The sequence below is a fragment of the Thalassophryne amazonica genome, chromosome 1 (assembly GCF_902500255.1).
Source record: "Thalassophryne amazonica chromosome 1, fThaAma1.1, whole genome shotgun sequence".
Taxonomy (NCBI): Eukaryota; Metazoa; Chordata; class Actinopteri; order Batrachoidiformes; family Batrachoididae; genus Thalassophryne; species Thalassophryne amazonica.
In genome coordinates this window covers 86367242-86394820 of record NC_047103.1, presented here as the reverse complement: position 1 = coordinate 86394820, position 27579 = coordinate 86367242, and the positions used below count along the sequence as shown (strand labels likewise).

The following is a 27579-nucleotide window of genomic DNA, read 5'->3' as shown; positions in this document are numbered from 1 at the left end:
ATAAAACTTTCCTACTTGTCAATCTGGTCATGCTTTCTCCATAAATACATGTTATCAATTCTTTCTGCTCAGACAACCATCTACGGGTGAACCCAGTGGAAAGGGGGCGTGAGGGTGCACAGCTCCCCACAACATCCCTAGATTAAAGGTCCACTTTTGAAGACATTTTTATATACTACTACTACTACTTATAATAATAATAAAAATAATAATAAAAACTTCAACAACGAAAATGTTTAGAAAGAATATGGTAAGAAATGGAACGTTTTACTTTGACAGTGCTGTGAACATTTAAATATGAAATCATTAAAGGTGTCTTTATTTTATTTTTTTATAAAACAAGTACTTATGTTCATTGAAGTCAAGAAAGGGTGACTATAAAGTAAGTTTTGGCAAAACTGGTTATCATTTTCATGTTGCTGTAGCGGGGGTGTTGTTGGCAGCTGCTGCAAGTAACTAATAAAGTAACTAGTAATCTAACTTAGTTACTTTTGAAACTGAGTAATCAGTAAAGTAACTAAGTTACCTTTTCAAGGAGTAATCAGTAATTGGATTACTTTTTCAAAGTAACTGTGGCAGAGGTGTGACATTTTGAAAATGCATTCAAAGTAGAAGATAGGGATTTGTACAATTTTACAATATTTTTCCTGACTTTGACCTATGACCTTGAAAATTTAGTCAGTTCTTGCCTATCAGGATATGAATCTTCAGTAAAAATTTCATAATGATATGTGAAAATTGTGGGCTCCAGGTTGGTCACAATAAATCAAACAAACAAACAGACACACAAGCAAACAAACAGGGGTGAAAACATAACCTACTCCAGTTTCAATGACATAGACAATAAGTGCATGTTGTCTGTGTGGCTATAGGCCTGGTGGCTGCTCTTTAAACAGTGCATTTCTGAATGTGTTTCATAAACATGGAGTGGTTACTGTTGTGAAAGTGTAGTGACACGGACCCACAACAGGGGGCGTTAATGAACGGACAATGGATGAGCCAAAAAGTAACAATTTAATGTTGTGAATTGCACAACGATATACAGACAATCACAGAATTTGTATGCAATCAATATACAAAGGTGACATGTGGGCAGGCTCGAGGATAGAAGACGTCTGTCCAGAGAAGAGCCGGATCCCACATGGCTTCCACCGCCAGCGGATCTGAAGAACACCAGAGCCGCCAAGTCCCGAGTCCCAGGTGGCCACCGTCTCCAGCTGTCAGACCAGGTACTGCTGGCAGAAACAGAAACAGTTAATGGTGGGTGTGAGAAGACACACCCAGTAATCGTCCCTTGATCAGTTCCTCCGGGAGGGAGAACCTCCACCTCCAGAAACAATTTCACCGTGCAGCTCCTGTTGGTCTCTTTCCTGGATGGAGTGAGAGGCGAAGAACGTCGCCCTCTCACTGTCCGCCAATCCAGCCTCCAACAGAGCCCGCAGGAACACGGCTGCACACAGAACACAGGTCTGCATGGGCCTTAGCCCTCGTCCGGGCTTTCAGCAGGGCAGAGCGGGCGGTACGCCACACCCGAGGGCACCTCCTCAGATGGGCCTGGACTGAGGGCACCCCGACCTCTCCCTCCACTAGCGGAAACAAAGGGGGCTGGTACCCCAGACATACCTCACACGGGGAGAGGCCGGTGGCAGATGAAACTTGGCTATTATGAGCGTACTCGATCCAGGCCAGATGGTCGCTCCAGGCCGTCGGGTGCACGGAGGTCACGCAGCGGAGGGCCTGCTCCAGTTCCTGGTTCGTCCGCTCTGCCTGCCCGTTCGTCTGGGGGTAGTACCCAGACGAGAGACTTACGGTGGCCCCCGGTTCCCTGCAGAAACTCCTCCAGACCTGGGAGGAGAACTGAGGACCACGATCTGAGACAATGTCCGATGGAATCCCATGCAGACGCACGACATGGTGGACCAGGAGGTCTGCTGTCTCCTGGGCCGTCGGGAGCTTCGGGATGGCCACGAAGTGGGCCGCCTTGGAGAACCGGTCCACTATCGTGAGGATGGCAGTCATGCCCTGGGACGGCGGGAGGCCGGTGACGAAGTCCAGGCCGATGTGAGACCAGGGGCGATGAGGCACGGGCAGAGGCTGGAGGAGGCCTTGGGTTTTGTGGTGGTCGGCTTTGCCCCTGGCGCAGGTGGTGCAGGCCTGGACGTACTCCCGGATGTCGGCTTCCAGAGACACCCACCAGAAGCGCTGCCGGACCACTGCCACGGTTCTTCGCACCCCCGGGTGGCAGGAGAGCTTGGAACCGTGACAGAAGTCAAGGACTGCAGCCCTGGCCTCTGGTGGGACGTACGTCTTGTCCTTTGGTCCAGTCCCCGGGTCCGGGTTCCGTGTCAGGGCCTCCCAGATGGTCTTCTCCACGTCCCAGGTGAAGGTGGCCACGACAGTGGACTCGGGGATGATGGTTTCTGTAGGGTCTGACAGCTCGGTCCTGACTTCCTCCTCGTGCACCCGGGACAGGGCGTCAGACCATTGGTTCTTCGTCCCGGGGCGGTATGTGATCTGAAAGTCAAAACGCCCGAAGAACAGTGACCAGCGGGCTTGCCTGGGGTTCAGACGCTTGGCGGTCCGGATGTACTCCAGGTTCCGATGGTCTGTGAAAACCGTGAATGGTACCGAAGCTCCCTCCAACAGGTGTCTCCACTCCTCCAGAGCCTCCTTCACCGCAAGAAGTTCCAGATTGCCGACGTCATAGTTCCTTTCAGCCGGGGTCAACCTGCGGGAAAAGTAGGCACATGGGTGGAGAACCTTGTCGGACTCCCCGCTCTGGGATAGCACTGCTCCTATCCCTGAGTCAGAGGCATCCACTTCAACTATAAACTGGCGTTTTGGATCGGGCTGCACCAGGATTGGCGCAGTCGAGAACCGGCGTTTCAACTCCCTAAATGCGGCTTCGCACCGATCCGACCAGGTGAAGGGGACTTTTGTGGAGGTCAAGGCTGTCAGGGGGCTAACTACCTGACTGTAGCCTTTGATGAACCTCCGGTAAAAATTAGCAAAACCGAGGAACTGCTGTAGTTTCCTACGGTTTGTTGGTTCGGGCCATTCTCTCACCGCCGCAACCTTGGCCGGATCAGGGTCGAGGAGTTGGAGGAGATAATAAACCGCAGGAAGGACAAAGAAGTACGGTGGAACTCGCACTTCTCGCCCTTCACAAACAGCCGGTTCTCCAACAACTGCTGCAGGACCTGACGTACATGCTGAACCTGAGTCTCAGGAACCGGGGAACAGATGAGTATATCGTCCAGATATACGAAGACAAACAGATGCAGGAAGTCCCCCTAGACGTCATTAACCAATGCTTGGAATGTCGCGGACGCATTGGTGAGGCCGAACGGCATGACCAGGTACTCAAAGTGACCTAACGGGGTGTTAAATGCTGTCTTCCACTCGTCTCTCTCCCGGATCCGAACCAGGTGATAAGCATTCCTAAGATCCAGTTTGGTGAAAATTTGGGCTCCATGCAAGGGCGTGAACACTGAATCCAACAGAGGTAACGGGTATCGGTTGCGAACCGTGATCTCGTTCAGCCCTCTGTAGTCAATGCATGGACGGAGTCCACCGTCTTTTTTGCCCACAAAAAAGAAACCAGCACCCATCGGGGAGGTGGAGTTCCAGATCAACCCGGCAGCTAACGAGTCCTGGATGTAGGTCTCCATTGATTCGCGTTCCGGACATGAGAGGTTGTACAGCCTGCTGGACGAGTACTCAGCGCCCGGTATCAAATCAATGGCACAATCGTACGGACGGTGCGGGGGCAGCATGAGTGCCAGATCTTTGCTGAAGACGTCAGCAAGGTCATGGTACTCGGCTGGCACCGCCGCCAGATTGGGGGGGGCTAAAACCTCCTCCTTAGCTGTCACACCGGGTGGAACCGAGGATCCTAAACACTCCCGGTGGCAGGTTTCGCTCCACTGCGTCACAACCCCAGATGGCCAATCAATCCGGGGATTGTGTTTTAACACCCATGGAAAACCCAAAATCACTCGGGAGGTAGAAGGTGTTACATAAAACACAATCTCCTCCCTGTGATTTCCAGACACAACCATTGTCACTGGTTGTGTCTGATGTGTGATTAGTGGAAGAAGGGTGCTTCCACCTGGGCGGTGAGAGCCTCCATCCTCCGATTGAGAATAACATTCTGCTCAGTGACTAAGTCCAACCGAGCAGTGAAAGCGGTTAAGATTTGCTGCAGCTCACCTAACACGCCTCCTGCTGACGCCTGTTCACCTCACTCTTCCATTGGCTGTTCAAGCGATGGTTGACGCCCCTCGGGATGCATGACGCTGGCCGAGAAATCCTGTTGTGAAAGTGTAGTGACACGGACCCACAATAGGGGGCGTTAATGAACGGACAATGGATGAGCCAAAAAGTAACAATTTAATGTTGTGAATTGCACAACGAAATACAGACAATCACAGAATTTGTATGCAATCAATATACAAAGGTGACGTGTGGGCAGGCTCGAGGACAGAAGACGTCTGTGCAGAGAAGAGCCGGATCCCACATGGCTTCCACTGCCAGCGGATCTGAAGAACACCGGAGCCGCCAAGTCCCGAGTCCCAGGTGGCCACCGTCTCCAGCTGTCAGACCAGGTACTGCTGGCAGAAACAGAAACAGTTAATGGTGGGTGTGAGAAGACACACCCAGTAATCGTCCCTTGATCAGTTCCTCCGGGAGGGAGAACCTCCACCTCCGGAAACAATTTCACCCGTGCAGCTCCTGTTGGTCTCTTTCCTGGATGGAGTGAGAAGCGAAGAACGTCGCCCTCTCACTGTCCACCAATCCAGCCTCCGACAGAGCCCGCAGGAACACGGCTGCACACAGAACACAGGTCTGCATGGGCCTTAGCCCTCGTCCGGGCTTTCAGCAGGGCAGAGCGGGCGGTACGCCACACCCGAGGGCACCTCCTCAGATGGGCCTGGACTGAGGGCACACAGAACAATATTAGATACAACAATAATCTCAGCAGAGAAGATTACCTCGAGTGGTAGATGATTTCTCGGCGAGGAGGTGGAGTTGCAGTCCAGCCTTTATAGTGATGGTGATGAGTGACAGCTGGTGCTGATAAGTGACAGCTGTCACTCCCAGCGGCTCCGACACCCTCTCGTGCTTGGAGCCCGCACTCCAAGCAGGGCGCCATCTGGTGGTGGTGGGCCAGCAGTACCTCCTCTTCAGCAGCCCACACAACAGTTACAAGCTCAGAGTTGCATGGTTAAAGTAAAAAAAAAAAAACACTTCAAATGGCTTTAAATACAACGTCTGCACATCTGTGTGATATTACCCTCCTCCTGGCCAATCAGGTAGCAATTTCCACAAAAAACAACAGGTTTATCTTTATTATAGTCTGTTTAACCCCTGCTTATACAGAACATGCACAGGTATGGAGCCAGAGAGAGTAGTTGAAACGGCACTGCTCCCCTGTTTTCAAGTCCACTTTTGAATAGATTTTAAAGACACCTTTTACATTTTTTTTTACATTTACAACATTGACCACAATAACAATCATGAGAATAACAATGAGAATGATATACTGTATTTGCGCATTTGTCCACCCCTGGCCAAGTATGAGCCCACCCCCTTTTTTGAAGAAAGATGGTTAAACACCAATCATTTTTTAATTAAAGTTTATTTAACACCCACCTAAAATAAATTTATTTTGTGACCTCAATAGATTGTAATTACAAAAAAAGGGGTTTTCATGACCTTTTTCTTGTCACTTCCATGTCTTACTTATGATGACGTCGTCAGTGTGCACTGGTTTTTTAGTTATCATTCAGCCAAAGGATCTTATATCAAAATCGAGTAACAGTGTAGAAATGACACTGTGTGACATCCACCCAGTCGTGCACTGTTTCATATAGTGTCTGCCTTTTTTGTCTGGTCTGAAACTAATCTTGAGAATGCAACACATTATTTGTCACTCGTTGTGTACACACTGACATTTTTTGATGGTCCTCACCCCTACTGAGAAAAAGCCTGTTTCACTTCCTCTCACTCTAATTTTTCTCTCTGTGTTTTGCCCATTTCATCGTCATTGCCCTCCCTACCTCCCACAGTGGTGATGATGGTTTTCATGCCTTGTGATTTCTCTTTCTTTTTCTCCTCCTCCTAATAAATAAAGAGAGCGGGAGGTGCTTTTGATTGTTAGCAGGACGTGTATTTCTGAGCTTTGAACCTTTGTTACTTTACAAGTTATTTATATCACAGTTTTGCCCTTGAGACTGTGATGCCTGACGCTACACTGGAAATTATAGTTCATTTCTGTGTAATTTCTGTTGCCCTCCCCCTTATGTACATATGAATATTCAAAGATCCTTCAGAAGTTAATCTTCCTTGTAGTACTGTTTTACTGGTGAATTATGATCAGCAAAATTTAACCAGCAAAAGGAGCATGCTTCTTTGGGTGCTTTGACATCAACCTTGTTTGCTCTGAACCTTCATATTTTCAGTTTGGTGCAGAGGAAAGTAGCAGGTATGAAAGGTGCCTTGGACCACTGTCTGGACCAAAGGACCAAAATTTGGTCTGATCAAAAGAGGTGGTCTAGGTGCACATCTCACTTAGCAATGTTCAAGTTTGTTTGCCTACACCACACTGAACAATGGTCAGGTTTATTTGCAGGGTGAAAGCAATCAAAGTATGTTAATGGGAGTGAATAAGCAGCATGCATGCAAATTTTGAACTGCCTTTAGTGTTTAACAGCTGAGATAACTTTGGCTGCAGAAACTTTAACAGGTTTATATATGCAGTGCATCCAGGAAGTATTCACCGAACTTCACTTTTTCCACATTTTATTATATTACATTCCTTAATCCTGAAAATTCTGCACACAGTACCCTATAATGATGATGTGAGAAGATTTTTTGAGATGTTGCAAATTTATTAAAGATCATTACAACAACAACAACAATAATAATAATAATAATAATAATAATAAACTAAGAAATCACAGGTACGTAAGTATTCACAGCCTTTGTCATGAAGCTTAAAATTGAGCTCAGGTGCACGTTGTTTCCACTGATCATACTTGAGATCTTTCTAGAGCTTAATTTCTCCATCACTCATTCATCCTCCTCAACACCTCCCATCACAATCACTGCAGAGGAGATGAGAATAGAATTTAGTTGCCTGTGTCCAGGAAAGGCTGCATGTCCTGACGGCCTCAGCCCCAGAGTACTGAAGGGATGTTCTTTCCCCCTGTGTGGGATTTTCCAGCATATCTTCAACTTGAGCCTGAGCCAGATAGTTGTTCCTGAGTGGTGGAAAACCTCATGTCTGGTCCCCATACCCAAGAAGAACCCCAACACACTTAATGACTACAGACCTGTGACCCTAACATCACATGATATGAAGTCACTTGAGAGGCTCATCCTGAGGCTCTTCCACACAGTCGTGGAACATTACTGGACCCCCTGCAGTTAGCTTGCCATCATCTTCATGCTGAACACAGCTTACTCCCACCTGGAGGAGGCAGGCAGCACTGTGAGAGCCATGTTGTTCGACTTCTCCAGTGCATTCAACACCATCTGGCCTGACTTGCTCAGTGATAAGCTATGTGACATGAAGGTGGAGGCTCCACTAGTGTCCTGGATTACCAACCACAGTATGTGAGGCTTCGGGACATTACATCCACCTGCAGACGTTTTCGGATGACTCTGCCATTGTGGGCTGCATTGTGAGTGACCAGGAAGCTGAGTACAGGAGTGTGGTGGACAGGTTTGTAGAATGGTGTGGACTCAACCACCTGCAGTTCAACATATCTAAGACAAAGGAGGTAGTGGTGGACTTCAGAAGACGAAAGACCCGTCCGAACCCGCTTACCATTCATGGAACTGAGGTGGACATTATGGACAACTACAAGTACCTGGGTGGGTGTCCACATTGACAAGAGACTGTACTGTAAACACAGATGCTGTGTATAAGAAAGGTCAGAGCTGACTATACTTCCTCAGGAGGCTCAGATCTTTCAATGTCTGCAGAAATATGATTTCGGATGATGAACTGTTTCAAGTTTAGCGCACAGAAACACATAAAAAATCAAATGTATATGTGCGGTTGTTTTAATTCTGATGTGTGCCATTATTACATTCAACTAGTAATAATTGTGGATTAATTGTATTTTTGCCTGAGGTAATTGGGTGTGATAATTTCGTTGCACTTGTTGCAATGACAATAAATCATCATTCATTCATTCACACAGTCGTCTCCAGCATACGCTGTCATGTGCTGAGGCAGCAGGCTGAAGGCAGCTGAAATGAACAAACTTAACAAGCTCATCAGGAGAGCTGACTGTCCTTTGGGTGGAGTTGGAGTCTATGGTGGAGGTGATGGAGAGGAGGATGTTGAGAAAACTGCTCACCACTAGTATGCCTTTATTGAGAGAGTGGCATCAGCTTAGAACATGGCACCATTTTGGGCCCAACTGCGCTGAACTACTGAATGAACCATGTCTGGATTATGCTTTATTCTGGACTAATTTGTCCCCCAACAAGCTGTTCTTTCTAGACTCATCACCTCCAAATCAAAGGTAAGACACCAAACTTGCTATGGTGACTGGGGGCACCGAGGGGGAGGTCATTGGGGTTGAAAGTGTACATGCACAAACACACACACACATACACACAGTCAGCCTTATATATTAATGACCGGGTCAAAATTTCCTCTGAAATTTTTTTTTCTGCCAAATGTATTTGATCGATTATCAAAATGTAGTCAGCATGCACACTGCAAAAATAAATAAATAACTCTGGTCCCACATGCAAGGTGTTTAATGGAAATATATTGCAATCGGAGGGGACATTTTATCCGATGTGAGGGAACATCCGTTGTACAAAATCCGTTATATATGGTGTTTATTACATGGAAAACAGTAAATTTACAATAACAATAAATTCACCTTTCAAAACTTTAACGATGAAGTCAACTTCCATCCCACACAGCTGACTTTATTTTCCAAAATTTTTCTTCTGTTCAGATCTGAAGGGAATCTGTACATCTTGAAGTCCTTGCTGTGTCCATTTGTGGACAACAACCTGGCATTTTCAAAATAAAATAAAATAAAATAGCTGGATTTACATGCAGATAGATTAACAGCAAACACTATTTTGAACCCAAGACGGCACCGTGAGTCACGTGTCCGAGTTTTTTTTTTGACTCGTCATTTCGCCACTCTCTAAATTTAGGCACACTAGTGACAACACCCCCCACCCCCTGCATGCCACTCTGATGTCCTGTCAGAGCACCTTCAGCCAAAGACTGAGGCCACCAAGGTACACCTCAAATGCCACAGGTCTTTCCTACCTGTGGCAATCAGACTGTATAACTCCTCCTCTTTCTGCAGGATGAATACATAATGGACAGAGTTTTCCAGTTACTCAGAGCTATGTGCAATACTGTCAAACATCTTGTCCAAGTGTCTTCCAGTCATTTTGCATAAACATGTTGTCCTCATTGTTCTCACTTGTTAAAAAAGAAAAAGAAAAAAGCTCTGTTTACTGTTGCAGCACTTTGGCAAAACAATTTCTTCTTATTCTTGTTACCAAGTCACTACCTATATCTTGGACTTCATTTATATCAATCATTAAGAAATATAAATCATATGGTAAATCCGTGTCTGGTTGGCCATTCTCAAATATTGACTGACAGTGTTAACGTTTTCTTCTTTTTTTTTTAACTTATTAGAATAAATGAAAACAACAAACACCTTTAAACAAAGGAGGAAAATACACAGGCATGTGCAGGCATACTTTGAAATAAATTGAACAGAAAATGCTTATTTGATTCCCCATATTTTTGGAAAATAACGATGAAATAGGTGTTAACCCACTGTGAAATAAATAACGCATAACTGCAGCCTAATAACTTTATAAAGCAAAAATAAAAATAGGCTAGTTTGTATTTTTATTATGACTAAAATTCTGTTCAGTGTGATGGAAGTCATCCTTCCCCCCCAAGTATAGCAATCAACCGTTGCTCTTAGACATACAACACAACTCAGGATCTAAAGTACATACTTTTGTAAAATAAACTATTAAAGGAGTGTTCTCACCTGCTTAATGTGATTTTTGCTTCTGAACATCACTGCAGAGCTTCTTTCTACACATGAACTGTTTTTTAACTGTACGTATCTGTGATGTTTATTCAACACATTCATATATCTACATTTTTTATTGAATTTTGGCTGTGATGATGCTGAATGGAATAATTGACACCAATCTTGTCTCATAAAATCAACATAACTGCCGGCGATGGCTGCTGTTTGTGACACGTTGTGTACGTTTGACACACATACACTGCAAAAACTGTCCCTCTCAAAATAGCCAAATAATCTGAAATCTAGCCAAACTGCCTTGTATTAAGCAAAAAAAAAAAAAAAAAATCTGTCAGTGGGGTTAGAAAAATTTGCTCGGTTAGAATTCTCAAAACTAGAAAAATGTTTCGGCATTAAATAATCAAAATATGCCTTAAAAACGAGACAGAATTCTTATTTTAAGATTAGCCTTTATCTTAAAATAAGAAAAACAATCTTGCTCCTTTGCTTGGATGATTTGAAATCCGTTGCCTTTCCTTGTTACTGGTTACTTGTTACTAAGCTTGATATTAGCTGGAAAAACATACTAAGAAAAAGTGTGACACATTTTCCCAGGAGATGAAAAAAAAAATGCTTGACACAATTATTTTTCTATTTAGACAAAAATTAAGTCAAATTTTCTTCAAACAAGACTTTTTTTTTTATTTTTTTAGATATCAGTTTTGCAGCGTACACATACACACAAACATATAGGATGATCAGGTTGGTACTGACCTGGGAGTGACAGTAGAGTGAGAAATAAGGTGTTGCTACAGTTTTTCCCAAACATATTGCTCCACACTCTGAAAAAAAAAAATCTCCCTTTCCTTTCCACACTTGCTCTGTTTCACACAGTCTGACATGCACACGCTCCCTCAGCAGAAATAGCATGTGTCCAAAAACAAAGTTCTGTCCTTTGTGAGAACATGCCGTGTGATTGGTTGCCTTTAAAGGCACTACAGGTAAGTTACAACATGTCTGTCTGAAAACTTTTCAGACACAGCCTTGTCAAAATGTCATGGAGTCACTGTGGGGAGGTTAAAGAGCTGCACAGAGCTCTGGAACTGTGGGTTGGTGACCCCTGGTTTAGACTTTTAGACCAGTTTCAGGAAGTTAAGGCAGGTTATCGTCACTCATTAAATAGTAGATGATGAAAAAGTGAAGTAGATAAAAATGAGGAAGCACATTGGGAGAGGAGATAAACTTTACAATTGTGATTTGGTCAGAAAAAGGAATTTATTTTTCCCCCAAAATTGTACTCACAACACCCCATAATGACAACATGGAAAACATTTTTTTTTGCAAATTTATTAATAATAATAATAATAATTAAAAAAACCTAAATGGCACGTGCATAAGTATTCACACCCTTTGTTCAGTACTTTGTTGATGCACTTTTGGCAGCAATTACAGCCTCAGGTTTTCTTGAGTATGATGCCACAAGTTGGTGCACCTGTCTTAGGGCAGTTTTGCCCATTCTTCTTTGCAGCACCTCTCAAGCTGCATCAGGCTGGATGGGGACTGTTGGTGCACAGCCATTTTCAGATCTCTCCATGACATCTGGCATTCATGCCAAAGAATTGAATCCTTGTCCTGCTGAAAGATGCACCCAGTCTGAGGTTAAGAGCACTCTGGAGCAGGTTTTCATCCAGCATGTCTCTGTACATTGCTGCATTCATCTTTCTGTCAATCGTGATGAGTCTCCCAGTTCCTACTGGTGAAAAAAAATCCCCACAGCATGACCTTCATGACCTCATTATGACCTTCAGAGCAGCAGGAATGTTTCTGTAGCCTTCCCCAGATTTAGGCCTCACAAAAGTCCTGTCTCTGAGGTCTACAGACAATTCCTTTGACTTCATGCCTGGTTTGCGCTCTGATATGCACTGTTGACTGTGGGACCTTATATATAGACAGATGTGTGTCTTTTCAAATCATGTCCAATCAACTGAATTTACCCCAGGGGGACTCTAATTAAGCTGTGGAAACATCTCAAGGATCATCAGTGGAATCGGGATGCACTTGAGCTTTATGGCAAAGGTTGTGAATACTTGAGACATTTGATATTTTTAAAAAAAATTTTATTTTTAATATTACTAATAATTCATAAAAATCTCATATCAACTTTTTCACATCATTATTATGGGGTATTGTGTCTAGAATTGTGAGGAACTTGTGTATTTCAATTACCTTCTTCCTATTCTCTTTCGCAATTCCTTTCGACCTAGAAACTACTGTGTTTTAATTGATTATTAAACACACACATCGGCTCATGTAGAATTTATTGGGTCTGTAAATATACTTTTTTTCTGTAAAACCTATATTTTGTGTTTACTCTGGTTACCTTTATATCCCATTGCTTTGAATATATAAGATGGTCCTGATGATAACAATCCCTGATTTTTTTCAAAATGCTTTAAAATAAATAGTAAACTATGAATGCATGTTAAAAAAAAAAGGTCTTGGACATTCTTCCATGAAGGGATACTGAAGCTTGAACATCAGTAGCTCAAGTGTAGCAAATGCATTGAAGTTAAGGGAGAATACATTGAAAAATAATGCATGCACAATCTTTCTCCTGTGAGGTTTTGTTTGTGAGGGTGAGAACTTTTTGAAGTACCCTCAGGCAAGTTTACCTGGATGATGATTAATTTCAATAAAAGAGGTAAAATGTTTTATTTTCTTGGAGAGTACAACTTAGATAGATGTTTTAGATGTGAGGAGCCGTGATGCACTGTTTTAATCAACAAAGTTATTCTGAGAGAGGCAGTTTTTGTATATTGCTTAGACAGCAAAAATGTAAATGAATGAGTGAATCCCAGCTATCTTCTCAAACAATAACTCATATTATTATATGGCCGTAATGCTACATGCTCTCTGATTGTCTGATTACCAGTCGGATATTTTCCCATACCTGGACCAGTTTACATGATAATCCGTCCTCAACGCGTATTTTCATTACAACCCAGGAAGCTAAAAATGTGAGAAAAATGAAGTCGACATGAACATACTCCATAAATATCTAAACAGCATCTGAAAAAAACCCACCAGGCCAGGGGATACAAATTCTAATGGGGATAGCTACTTTGGTACAACACCGGACCATCTGTTAGCAAGTTCTTCATGGAGGTGAAGCGAACAAGTTGGACTACGAGCCATGAGCAGCTTTCATATTTGGGTGATACTGTATGTTTGTGTGTTTTTATATATATAATAGCCATAAAATAAATAAATTATTAACCCCACTTGCTCGTTCTGTATGGGGATAACAGACCTGTTTTTTGCACGGACCTCACATTGCTCCATACTGACAACACATCAGTCTGATATTTCCCCGTACAGAGACACAGTCAGTTAATAATCCTTTAATAGAAGGAGAGAGCATATCTCACCCATATTGGCCTCTCTTCATTGGCTTCCTGTTAATTCTAGAATAGAATTTAAAATTCTTCTTCTTACTTATAAGGTTTTGAATAATCAGGTCCCATCTTATCTTAGGGACCTCGTAGTACCATATCACCCCAATAGAGCACTTCGCTCTCAGACTGCAGGCTTACTTGTAGTTCCTAGGGTTTGTAAGAGTAGAATGGGAGGCAGAGCCTTCAGCTTTCAGGCTCCTCTCCTGTGGAACCAGCTCCCAATTCAGATCAGGGAGACAGACACCCTCTCTACTTTTAAGATTAGGCTTAAAACTTTCCTTTTTGCTAAAGCTTATAGTTAGGGCTGGATCAGGTGACCCTGAACCATCCCTTAGTTATGCTGCTATAGACGTAGACTGCTTGGGGGTTCCCATGATGCACTGTTTCTTTCTCTTTTTGCTCTGTATGCACCACTCTGCATTTAATCATTAGTGATCGATCTCTGCTCCCCTCCACAGCATGTCTTTTTCCTGGTTCTCTCCCTCAGCCCCAACCAGTCCCAGCAGAAGACTGCCCCTCCCTGAGCCTGGTTCTGCTGGAGGTTTCTTCCTGTTAAAGGGAGTTTTTCCTTCCCACTGTAGCCAAGTGCTTGCTCACAGGGGGTCGTTTTGACCGTTGGGGTTTTACATAATTATTGTATGGCCTTGCCTTACAATATAAAGCGCCTTGGGGCAACTGTTTGTTGTGATTTGGCGCTATATAAAAAAAAAATTGAATGATTGATTGATAATAATAATGGTGACCACGTTATAACTCAATAAATAGAAAATTGTGCATGTTGAGGATGTACTTAGTTCGTAATTAACTTTGTTACAGCAGATTAATCCCAAAAGCTTCATTGTTTTGCCTATATAATATACCACAGACATGTATAGTATGACAGCTAATATGAGATGAATTCTACGATATGAAGCTCTATAGGGATTAAGTCACTTTTGGAGCCAGAATCAAGTATCATTTATTTTTTTCTGCAGTGGGTGATACAGTTTGTAAGAGACAGGGAAAATCTGCTGTATGTGTCTACCTCCTCAACTATTACTAGAAACTTTTTTTTTCCTATGATTGCACATGTGGCCACCAAGATAGGATTGAACCAGGCCAATGGACTTCAGATATTTCAAGTTTAAGACCACTGCTTTTGAGTATTCCTCGACTGTTAACCATTGCCAGAGATATGCAGTGTACCATTTATTAATGTTCAATCCATCTTGCAGATTTTGGATCTACTGCCATAAATGATTGATTTTCTTGCTTTACAGACTAAATGACAGTGGTTTATGACATGAAAATGACCTTTGTTTGTGTACTTTCTTTACCTTGGCAGCGGAGAGTTCAGCAACTGAAATAATACAGTGCCCTCCAGAAGTATTGAATTACTTGGTATTTCATATGTTTTAATTTGTTTATGCCATTTCAAATACAAAAAATAAAAAAGTTTGAAAATTATCTTCCATAAACTGAAACTGAAAGCCAATCTCTACAACTTCATATAAATTAATTAAAAGTATAAAAGACAAAGTGATGGATTGCATAAGTAATGGGCCCCTTTGGTGTAATACCTGTATATAATCAGTTTATTGCCAGTTTTATTCAGACAAGTCAGGGGATGGATATATGAACATTCCCAAGTCACTGAATTCATCTTGGACTTTATTTTCATCAATTATGAAGACAAACAGTATGGCACTCTATGGTAAATGTGTATGGAGTACACAGTTCTCAAAAACAGGAAGGAGAAGAGAGAGGAAAGCAACCAAGACACCCAGACAACCCAGAAGAAGTTATAGGTTTCTATGGCTGTGATTGGAGAAATTGGGCATAGCGCATATTTTGTATCCCCACAGGATTTTCTTTTGCCAAAACATCAAATCTAGCCTTGCATTTCAGATGTATCTTCTGGCAAAATGTAGCTGAATTTTAAGAAAATCCTCTTTTTCATGACCATTTCCGGGCCAATCATGGCTTTTTTTTTTTGAACATCTGAACATCTACTCCATGGACATTTTCAAAAGAGTATTGTCACAAGAGTATTTTTGCCAAATTCAGTACTGGCACCAAGAGTCCCCTGCAATGTTCTATTATCTGCTTGACCAGTTCTCGGCAACCCGTGGCTCTAGAGCCGCATGAGGCTTTTTAATCCCTCTGCAGCAGTTCCTTGTACCTTAAAGGCTCTGTGTCTGTGAATTTTTTTTTTTTGTTTTTTTTTGTTTTTTGAATTTGAAAATCTCAGTATTCAGAGTGCACTTCACTTTTTCCACATTTTAAGTTACAGCCTTATTCCAGCATGGATGAAATTAAATTTTTTTCCAATCAAAGTTCTATTTACAACACCCCATAATGACAGTGTGAAAAAGGTACATGTACATAAGTAGTCACACAGCCTTTGCTATGGAGCTCAAAATTGAATACAGCAATGTACAGAGACATCCTGGATGAAAAATCTGCTCCAGAGCGCTCTTGACCTCAGACTGGGGTGACGGTTTGTCTTTCAGCAGGACAATGACCCTAAGCACATGGACAAGATATCAAAGGAGTAGCTTCAGGACAACTCTGTGAATGTTCTTGAGTGACCCAGCCAGAGCCCAGACCTGAATCTGATTGAACATCTCTGGAGAGATCTGAAAATGGCTGTGCACCGATGCTCCCCATCCAACCTGATGGAGTTTGAGAGGTGCTGCCAAGAGGAATGGGCAAAACTGCCAAAAGATAGGCGTGCCAAGCTTGTGGCATCATATTCAAGAAGACTTGAGGCTGTAATTGCTGCCTAAGGTGATCAACAAAGTATTGAGCCAAGGGCGTGGCTGCTTGTCTACATGTGATTTCTTAGTTGTTTTTTTAAATTTATTTATTTTTAATAAATTTGCAATCATCATAAAATATCCTTTTCATTGTGTCATTATGGGATGTTGTGAGTAGAATTTTGAGAGAGAGAGAGAGAGAGAGAGAAAAACAATTTACTCCATTTTGGAATAAGGCTGTAACATAAGAAAATGTGGAAAAAGTGAAGCACTGTGAATACTTTCTGGATGCACTGTATTTATAAGGCTCTGTGAAGAGTTATGGTGTCATTATTTGCAGCTGGAGAACACTTGGCGCAGTATTGACTGTTTTGTGAAGTGGCACACCTAAAATTTCTTTCAACAGCACAAATGAACTAAGGGCAGGTGGCCCCTCTCACCTAAATGAATTTCATTGTCATGACTCCATGATTGGAAATATGCTGTAGTATAAAAAATGACATCAAGAGAGAATAGACAGACACAAAAACAAACAAATAAAATTTTACTGATTAAATGTTTCCATCTGCTCAAATTGATGTGAATCAGTGAACTCACCTGATGGAGCGAGTGGTTGCAAAGAAAACCTGCACCCTCTCAGCCCTTTCTGGAAGGAGTTGAAGAGCTCGGCTGTATACGGTCAGGCAACAGGGATACACTGGTTGCCTGTCTGAGTAGTTGTCAGTCAGGATTCATGGCAGTCCCAGAGTGTGGTGGATACAGTGATGGATGACATTAGGACATGCTCCCATACACACAGCAGATAAAATAAGTACAACGTCACCATGGAGTGAAAAGAATTATCAGAAGAGTTGTCCAAGAGCCAAGGACCACTGGAGACCTTCAGAAAGATCTGGAATTAGTAGGTACAATTGTTTCAAAGAAAACAATAAGTAATACACTCAACCACCATGGCCTGTCTGCACACTCACCATGCAAGGCTCCATTGCTGAAGAAAAAGCATGTTGAAGCTCATTTAAAGTTTGCTGCACAACATTTAGGCAAGCCTGTGAAATACTGGGGGAGTATTTTCTAGTCAGATGAGATGGAAATGTATATTTTTGAATACCATAATACACACCATAAATGGCACTGCACATCACCCCAAAAACACCATACCAACAGTGAAGTTTGTAGGTGGGAATATCATGATGTGGGGCTGTTTTTCAGCATACGGCACTGACAAACTTCATATAACTGAAGGAAGGATGAATGGAAAAATGTACTGAGACATTCTTGATTAAAAAAAAAAAAATCTACCAGGATGATGAAAATGAAATGAGGGTGGACATTTCAGCAAGACTATGATCCCAAACACAGCCAAGGAAACCCTCAATTGGTTTTAGAGAATGAAAATAAAGCTGCTGGAATGGTCCAGACAATCACCAGACTGGAATCCAATGAAAAAACTAAATATCAGACTTCATAGAAGAGGTCCACGGAATCTTCAAGATTTGAAGATTGTCTGTGTGAAAGAATGGGCCAAAATCACACCTGAGCAATGCGTGCAACTACTTCCTTCATACCGGAGGCATCTCGAAGCTGTCATTACAACAAAAACTTTTGTACAAAGTGTTGAATAAATTTCAGTAAGTGTGTTCAATATTTTTTCCCTCTGTCAATTCACATTATTACACATAACTTAATTTCTGTACATCAAATCTTGAGTTCTTGCCTCAGGTGGAGGAGTTTAAGTATCTCGGGGTCTGGTCTCGACAGACGGATCGGTGCAGCATCTGCAGTGATGCGGTCACTGTATCGGACCATCGTGGTGAAGAGAGAGCTGAGTAGGGGGGCAAAGCTCTCGATTTACCGATCGATCTACGTTCCGATCCTCACCTATGGTCATGAGATTTGGCTCATGACCGAAAGAACGAGATCGCGAGTACAAGCGGCCGAGATGAGTTTCCTCCGCAGGGTGGCTGGGCGCTCCCTTAGAGATAGGGTGAGGAGCTCGGTCACTCGGGAGGAGCTCGGAGTCGAGCCGCTGCTCCTCCACGTCGAAAGGAGCCAGTTGAGGTGGCTCGGGAATCTTTTCCGCATGTCCCATCGGGGGGAGGCCCGATGGGACATGCATGTTGTGTTCAGTCCGGTACCAGTATGCAGCAAATACTGCATATAGCCTATGGACAAACCTCCGTGGTGCTTTGGTCAGAGCAATGAGCCAGGGCCCTCGGCAAGGTGCCACCATGCATCCCGCAGAATTGTGCTATTCTCCCTCCACTGCCCTGATGCACAGCTACTGCACCACTGCACACGATCGTTGCCTGCTCAGGTGAACAAAATGGCCCCAAAACAGAAATAAACTAGCATTACATTTACATTTCAGCATATAATTTTAACTTGGCATCATTGTGACTGCACAGCGAAATCCACATTCAAGCAGAAATGATTTCCTTGAAGATGCAGTAATGAAATCAAAACCAAAGTAGTCTAAAATTAAAGTAACCAAAGTATATCTCCTTCTACTTGCACAGATTACAATCCGATTGTTCACTTTTGTGAATGACAGCATCATTTTTTTTCTTATTTTAACATATTCACAACTTTCATGATGTGTTTCAGTGGTCTGTGATGCCAGGATTGCAACAGATTATTTACGATAACATGCCCCAGTTGGGTGTCCGAATGTGATTTTCTTTATTTTTTTTTATTTTTTATAGCTACTTTAGTAAACTGTCAAGTGCCAAAGATCAGCAATGTGAGATCTGGTTTATGTGCATTAGTTTTAGATTATTAGAAAAAACAATAGAAAAGTGATAATTCCCTTTTGTAAGGATCATTTTTTTCTTCATTATTTTAATAATCACGAATGAATGAATAATCAAAATGAATGAATGACTAACTGCAAAGTCTGCTCTGACTTGAAGTACATGCCATTCAATTTTGGGGCACTCATAAAGAAATTTATGTGCTCTGAGTGCCATTTTATTGGGACAAGGACATGTCCTCTTCCAACAACCTATATTTCTACCATGTCTTGCAAAATAGATGTTTTTAAAAGTTGCTTCGTAATTCTGCTAACAATCAGATAAACTAAATCAGAGCAAACCAAATCCTTACTTAAGGTCTTTGTATTTCAGCTGCTCCCATTAGGGGGTCGCCACAGCAGATCAGTCCTTTCCATCTCACCCTGTCCTCTGCATCTTCATCTGTCACACCAACCACCAGCATGTCCTTCCTCAGCACATCCATAGCCAAAAATGTATACCCAACGTCCATGAAAGTGAGCAAATTAGTTTTTGAGTCATCCAACCAACAATCACATCTGCAAACACATGCAGGCAAAAGCTGTGGCTAAAACAAAACAAAAAAAAAAAACAACAAAAAAATACAATAAAGTACATAAGAAACTCTGTAAGTTTGAAGTCCATATACACACATTTTTTTTCCTGCATTTTACAGCTCAACAAGTACTGAAAAGGTCAACAAATAGGCTGCCTTAGCTTTATCAGCTACAAAATAAATAAATAAATAAATACATTTTCTTAAATAGTTCACAAAGGTTCTTGAAACTTTGATGGTGAAGGTGACTTGTATTTTTAGCATATAGTTAGATGGCAGCAAAGTCGACATGATTCAGGTCACAGTCACTGCTCCTGAGTGAGAAACCTTGTTCCTGGATAAGCATTTATTGCAAAAGGTAGTTGATTGAGTTGTACATCACGTTGACCTACTGTCCTTGGATAATGAAACAGGCCACAGAAACCTGGTGTTATCGGCTGCATCCATAAGCTATCAAATGTGATGCGGCTGTTAATCAGAGATTATGGTGGGAGGATAGAGGCTTCACAAAGAATGTCATCATAAGGAAGAAAAGTTAAAGAGAGAAACAAAAAGATGCCCATAGTTTAAAATGTCAGGGACTTTTTTCTGAAGTGTGCTTGAGAATGAGAGTGGAAAGAGAGAAACGAGATGTGGGCAAAATGCTTAAGCAAATGACTGGACATAAACAGGAGTTGAGACAGTAAAATCTGGGGTGTGTATTATCCAACATGTGTGTGTATGTGTGTGTTTGGTATTGGCTCTAGCAGCCTCATCTCATCCCAAAGTACCCATATTTTGATGCTTTTCATGTTTCTTGCTAAGTTAGTGTTTAAAGGTGCATGTTAAGTAATGTCCCAGTTCGCAACACAACATCAAATTATTCATGATTGTAAGTCTATCCGTGCACATGTGGTAATTAGTGGTTGCTGATGTATTTTATTAATGAAAATTAGTGACGGACAACCATTTTGAACCACTGAATCAATATGAAGCAATGGTTCAGTGTTTTGAACCTTTTGATATAATTAGATATGGAGACATCTGCTGGCCAAACTTTAACATAACATTTGGATGGAACAATAAAGGGCAAAATGTCATGAAATAGTCAGGTTCTGTTATGTATGTTCAATAATAAATGTTCTATGTGCTTCTTGAAATTTTTGATGATATTTTTGTTTAAAAACATTGATAATATACTTGTGTTATAATGTAATTGTGCCATCATAAAATACTGTATGTAATAGAGATAGAAATTGTGAAATGCTTGTGCAACTAGGGACTGTTATGACCATTTTACATATCAATAAACTGACAAATTTTATGATGTAAGCTGACAATGAAATTCCATTCTTTGAAAGACCACCAGCCGCCACTGGTAGAGACACAGATGGCATTCACTCACATCTGCAAGGCATGTGCAGGAGGTTTCAGGAAAGTGTGTCATTAAACTATCTCAAGCCATAACCCTCACTCAAACAATACTGATAATGGTTTAACAAGGACAAAAATAAAGGAAAATTGTGCTTTATTGTCCGATTAGGTTATTTGTGCCTGATTTCATGCCACTTTTCCATGACAGAGACAGGCCATGACACAATAGTTGTGCTCAAATGTTTACATACCTTGTAAGATTTTTTTTTTTTTTTTGCCATTTTTCAGAGAATATGAATGATACCACAAAACCTTTTTTTACTCATGGTTAGTGGTTGGGTGAAGCCATTTATTGTCAAACAACTCTGTTTACTCTTTTTAAATCATAATGATAACAGAAACTAACCAAGTGACCCTGATCAAAAGTTTACATGCCCCTGTTCCTAATACCATGCATTACCCCCTTTAACATCAATGGCAGCTTGGAGTCTTTTGTGGTAGCTGTGGACGAGGCTCGCTGATGGTAAAGCTGCCACTGAATGATTTGGACTTTATTTACATCAATTATAAAGAAATACAAACAGTATCGCACTTTATGGTAAATCTGCATGGAGTAGACAGTTCTCAAAAACTGAGTGACTGTGCAAGAAGGAGAAGTGTGAGGAAAGCCACCAAGACACCCAGACAACCCACAAGAAATTATAGGCTTATGTGGCTGTGATTGGATAAATTGTATTTTGCATCACTACTCTTAGCTTCATAGTGGAGTAGAGCAGAGAAGGATTTTCTTTCACCAAAACAGATCAAATCCAGGCTTGCATCTCAAATGTACCTTCTGGCAATTTGTAGCTAAACTTTCTGTTGTGAAAGTGTCGTGACACGGACCCACAACAGGGGGCGTTAATGAACGGACAATGGATAAGCCAAAAAGTAACAATTTAATGTTGTGAATCGCACAACGAAGTACAGACAAAAACAATATGGTGGAATGTCAATTATACACAAGGTGACGTGTGGGCAGGCTCGACGATAGAAGACGTCTGGCGAGAGAAGAGCCGGATCCCACACAGCTTCCACCACCAACGGACCTGAAGAACACCGGAGCCGCCAAGCCCTGCGCCCCAGGTGGCCACTGTCTTCAGCAGTCAGACCCGGTACTGCTGGCAGAGAACAGAAACAGTATTGATGAGTGTGAGTTCACACACTCAGTAATCCCACAGTCTGTGTTCTTTAAGGAGGGAGCACCTCCACCTCCAATCACACACTCGTGCAGCTCCTGTTTAACCACTTATCTGGTTTGGAGTGTGAGGCGAAGCCGTCGCAGTCCACACCAAACGCCAATCCCACAGATAAGGCAACACCACAGGAAAACAGCTGCAAAGAAGTTCAGATTATTACTTAGTGTAAGTCAGCAGAGAAGTTACCTGAATGGTAGCTGATTTCTTGGCGGGGAGGTGGAGTTGCAGTCCGGCCTTTATGGTGGTGGTGATGTGTAGTGGATGAGTGACAGCTGGTACGGATGATGGGTGACAGCTGTCACTCCTGGTCGCTCCGACGCCCTCTCGTGCTTGAAGCCCGCACTTCAAGCAGGGCGCCATCTTGTGGTGGTGGGCCAGCAGTACCTCCTTTTCAGCGGCCCACACAACACTTTCAGGTCTTCTTTTTAAGAAAATCCTCCTCTATACCACTTCATCATGAAGCTGTATGATACAAAATGTAAAGCTTCATGTGCATTGACCCAGTCCATCCAGCTGTAATTGTGCGGTGGCCTTGGTTGGGGCAGTAACCTATGATGGATTGGTGTCTCATTCATTGGGGATTTGTAGACTCTCGACTTATGAAAGGTAAGATTTTAAAAACAACTCAATAAAACAGTTATGGACACAAATAACACAAGTTACTACAATGTCAAATAATAAAACTCTCCTAAAGAAGACAAAAATAAATAAATAAAATAAATAAATAAAAAATCAGCATAAGGATAGATATTGACTTGATTATCACTCATGGGCTCACAGTGTCTCTTACAGAAATATCAGACACTCCCATTTCAGATCATTTGTCAGTTCTTTTTGACGTTCTTGCTCCTCCACCTGTCACTCCCACCCCACCTTCTCGCCGCAGGATTATTACTTCTTCAACTGCTGGGGAATTTGCAACTGCTTTTGTGAATATGGAGATTCCTACCTATTATGAAGAGTCTCTCCCTCAAGGCCCAGATAGCCTTTTATCGTCTTTCCATACCACCTGTACTGGGATCCTTGACAAAATCGCTCCTTTTAGGTGCAGGTCTTCTAAACCAAGGGCTGACCCCTGGCTAAATGTCACTACTCGTGCACTCAGGCAGCACTGCAGACAGGCTGAACGTCGCTGGAAGAAGGACAGACTACATGTGTCATTGGAGATTCTTAAGGACAGTCTTGCTCAGTATCAGAGGGCAGTGAAGGAAGCTAAATCCCAGTATCTGTCTGACATTATTTCCACAAATGGACATAGCCCTCGCATGTTTTCAACACAATTAATTCGGTTGTGAACCCCCGCACTCCTCATTTTGAAAATGCCACTGTTTCTACCTGTGAGGACTTCTTACACTTTTTTGTGGATAAAGTGATGTCATTGAGAGCACTGAGAAGCTGCAGTATTAATCTGGAGGAGTCTGTTACTACTGCGCACTCTGCAGTGTTTGATCATTTTGATCCCATCAGTTTGACATCCCTCACTGACATTGTTAAATGCATGAGGGTCACCTCAACCTTTAGATTTTCTTCCTGCTAAATTACTGAAAGAAGTGTTCACCACTGTTGGCCCTTCCCTTTTGATTTTAATTAATATGTCTAAATTCAGGATGCTTTCCTGACGCTTTCAAACATGCTGTGGTGAGACCATTGCTTAAAAAACCACGACTTGACACTTCTGTTCTAGCTAATTTTAGACCTGTGTCAAGTTTGTTTTTTATTTCAAAAAATATTGAAAAAGCTGTTTTTAAACAGTTACAAGTGTTCTTAGATAGTAATTTTATTCTTGAAAAATTTCAGTCAGGGTTCAGAACAAGGCACAGCACAGAATCTGCACTCCTCAAAGTCCACAATGATGTGGCTCTGTCGCTTGATGCTAAATGTCCAATTCTTTTAGTGCTTCTTGACTTGACAGCAGCATTTGATACTGTTGATCACAGGATCCTCTTGTCTCATTTAAAGCACCATGTTGGCATTTGTGGCACAGCATTAAAGTGGTTTAGTTCCTATCTAATGAACAGAACATTTTCTGTCATGATAGGTGACTTGTCCTCCTCTGCTGCAACCTTGTCTTGTGGAGTACCCCAGGGTTCCATTTTGGGCCCCATTTTGTTTTGTCTTTATATGTTATCAATGGGCTCCATTATGGAGAGACATAACATGTCTTTTCATTGCTATGCAGATGACCTGCAGATTTATCTGCCAGTGTCTTCAAATACAAATGACACTATCAGACATTTGTCAGACTGCATGGCTGATATAAAGCTATGGCTACAGCAAAATTTTCTTCATTTGAACGAGGACAAAACTGATTACATTTTGTTTGGTGACCCTGCTCTTCTAGGTTCTGGTTTGTTGTCTGCATCTTTGAAACCTATAGTAAGAAATCTTGGGGTGGTATTTGACAATTCATTTAGATTTGACAAACAAATTGACAGCGTGGTAAGAACAAGTTTTTATCAGTTGCGTCTTTTATCTAAGGTTAAACCATTTTTAAACCACACTGACCTTGAAAAAACTATCCACGCTTTTATCAGCTCTAGAATTGACTATTGTAATGCCCTTTATGTTGGAGTTCCTCAGACATCTCTGAGTCGTCTCCAGCTGGTGCAAAATGCTGCAGCCCGATTTTTAACAAACATATCAAGATGTCAGCACATCACCCCAGTTCTTTTTAATTTGCACTGGTTTCCAGTCTCTTTTAGAGTTGATTTTAAAATTTTGATGTTTGTCTTTAAAGCCCTTAATGGCCTGGCCCCTCCTTATTTGACCGAGCTTTTGCATCCTCGTGTCTCAAACAGGTCTTTGAGGTCTGTAAATCAGCTTTTACTGGAAGTGCCCAGGTCCAGGTCTAAACGCTGGGGTGATCGGGCCTTCTCTGTTGCTGGGCCCAAACTTTGGAATAAATTGCCCCCTGAAATGAGAATCATCTCTGACTTAGAGCTTTTTAAGTCCAGGCTCAAGACGTATTTGTTCAGGCTGGCTTTTAACACTCAGTAGCATGATGGCGCTTTATTTTATGCTATTAAATGTTTTTATGCATATTTTATTTAATTATTTTTGTAATGGTTTTACTGTTGGATATTTGTTTTTACCATGTTTTGTTTTTAAAGTTTGTCGTAAAGCACTTTGGTCACTTTGAGTGTTGTAAAGGGCTCTAGAAATAAACTTGATTGATTGATTGATTGAGATATTAAATGGTGCACCAAGTATTTTGATCACCTACTTAAAAATGCAGTTCTCATAAATTACTTGCAATGAGTGGGATTCTTTTACATCAATTATTTGCATGGCTGTCTCCACAAGTTGTGTCAACTGAAACACTGAATTAACAATGAGATTTCCATACCATGCTGTCATGCTATATCTTGTTATTCTTTCAAGTTCAGCAAGTGCTACCTAATAGAAGAAAAGCGTGTTTTTCATCTATCACAAAATCCCAGAATCAATGCATTAGAGGAAAGGTCTGTTTTTCTGACATCCAAGCCATGAGTATGCATGTATGATAAGGTTGAATGTGTATACAGTACCACCTGCAGCCCAAAGTATCTCAGATGAAAGAGCTGGTGGTGGACTGTAGAAGATGGAAAGCCCGTCTGAACCCAGTTATCAGTGGAACAAAGGTGGACATTGTAGACTACTACAAGTACCTGGGTATCCTTATAGACAACAAACAGGACTGGACTGTAAAAACAGATGCTGTGTATAAGAAAGGTCAGAGGTGACTGTACTTCCTCAGGAGGCTCAGATCTTTCAATGTCTGCAGAAATATGTTGTAGTTGTTTTATCACTCAGTGGTCTCCAGTGTCATCTTCTATGCTGTAGTGTGCTGGGACAGCAGGCTGAAGGCAGCTGACATGAACAAACTCAACAAGCTCATCAGGAGAGCAGGCTCTGTCCTGTGGGAGTTGAGCTGGAGTCTGTGGTGGAGGTGTCAGAATGTCAGGATGCTGAGGAAGCTGCTCAGCATCCTGGACAACACCTCCCACCCCCTGCATGCTACACTGAGGTCCTGTCAGAGCACCTTCAGTCATAGACTAAGACTACAGAGGATCACCACAGAACACCACAGGAGGTCTTTCCTGCCTACGGCAATCAGACTGTTCAGTTCCTCCCCCTTCTGCAGGATGAATACATAACGAACAGCGTTACTCATTTATTCAGAGTTATGTGCAATATTGTCAAACATCTTGCACAGTATATCTTCCTGTCATTTCACATAAATTTGTTGTGCTAATTGTTGCAGTTTGGTACCACTCAGTAATCTTAATTGCTCACAAAAATTACGAAACACGGGAAGGTCTGGAGGGCTGCCCGCGGGATCTATAGTGGTCACTCAACTTGTTGCGGTTTGATACTACTCAAGACAATGATTGGACCCTGGGATGCAGGTAGCGAACACAAGAGGTTTGGGTGCAAAGGAATAGGTGTTTATTTTCCCAGGTGACAATGATTATGCAAGAGTGAACACAGTTCAAAGTGATTAAAATCCAAAATCCTCCAACAGTGAAAGTGAACAAACAAACAATGTGAAAACCAAACCCAACTATCAAAACCCCATAGAGAGATGAACACTTACTAACAACTGACAACACAGGTGCAGGACAACAGCGCGTGGAACTGGAAGGACAAACAGGAAATAATTGGCTAGCAACTGAACAGAGGGAAGGTGCGGTTATATAAACAAACTGATTAACACAGGTGTGCAACTGACAATGAGACAGAATTACAAAGTGTACATGAGACTGGACCAAACACAAAACGACTAACCAAGACAGCTAAGGGCGAGCAGCAAAATAAAGCAACAAACACAAATCCACAGAGGGAGTAACAGTAACAAACAGATGATCAAAGGCAATCTGAGAAACACAAACTATCAGGGCATGGGGCAGACTAAATGCTGGACACAAATGCAGACTTACAGACTCAGAGGGTGGAGTATAAAAAGGCTTTATTTTGGAACACAGGCGAGGATATGGTACACAGGTGGTCAGTCAGTGATGCAGAAGTACAGGAAAGCACCAGGCAAAAACACGTGGTCAAACAGGCTGGGTTCAGTGGCAGTATAAGGCAAGGTCAAAAAACGAGCGAGGTTGTAAGTGGCAGAACACAATGACCAAGGACTATAAAAATACACAGGCTGGAATGAGGACAAGAAGTGCATGAATGAGCAGCAACAAACCAGGTGGGTTTGAATGCAAGGTGTTGTGATCAAGGTGAGAACAGGTGTGTGGGAAAACAAAGATGAGAGAGGATAGGTGCAGAGAGTGCAGTAACACAAAGCAGACAGACTCAGAGGGAAGAAGTGGTGCAAGATAGTGCAGAGACAGAAACACAAAGCAGAGTGGAGAGGAGTGAGAGCAGGAGCAAAAAGACAGACAGAAGGCATACAGAATTATAACCAAGACATTAAAGGCTGGGGCAGAAACTG

At 42.2% G+C, this 27579-nt stretch overlaps 1 protein-coding gene across 1 annotated transcript in view; it reads left to right on the top strand.

The window, feature by feature from the left end:
• kcnh2b (potassium voltage-gated channel, subfamily H (eag-related), member 2b) overlaps window positions 1-27579 on the top strand; it is a 1340040-nt gene that overhangs the window by 429728 nt on the left and 882733 nt on the right. The window lies entirely within an intron of this gene.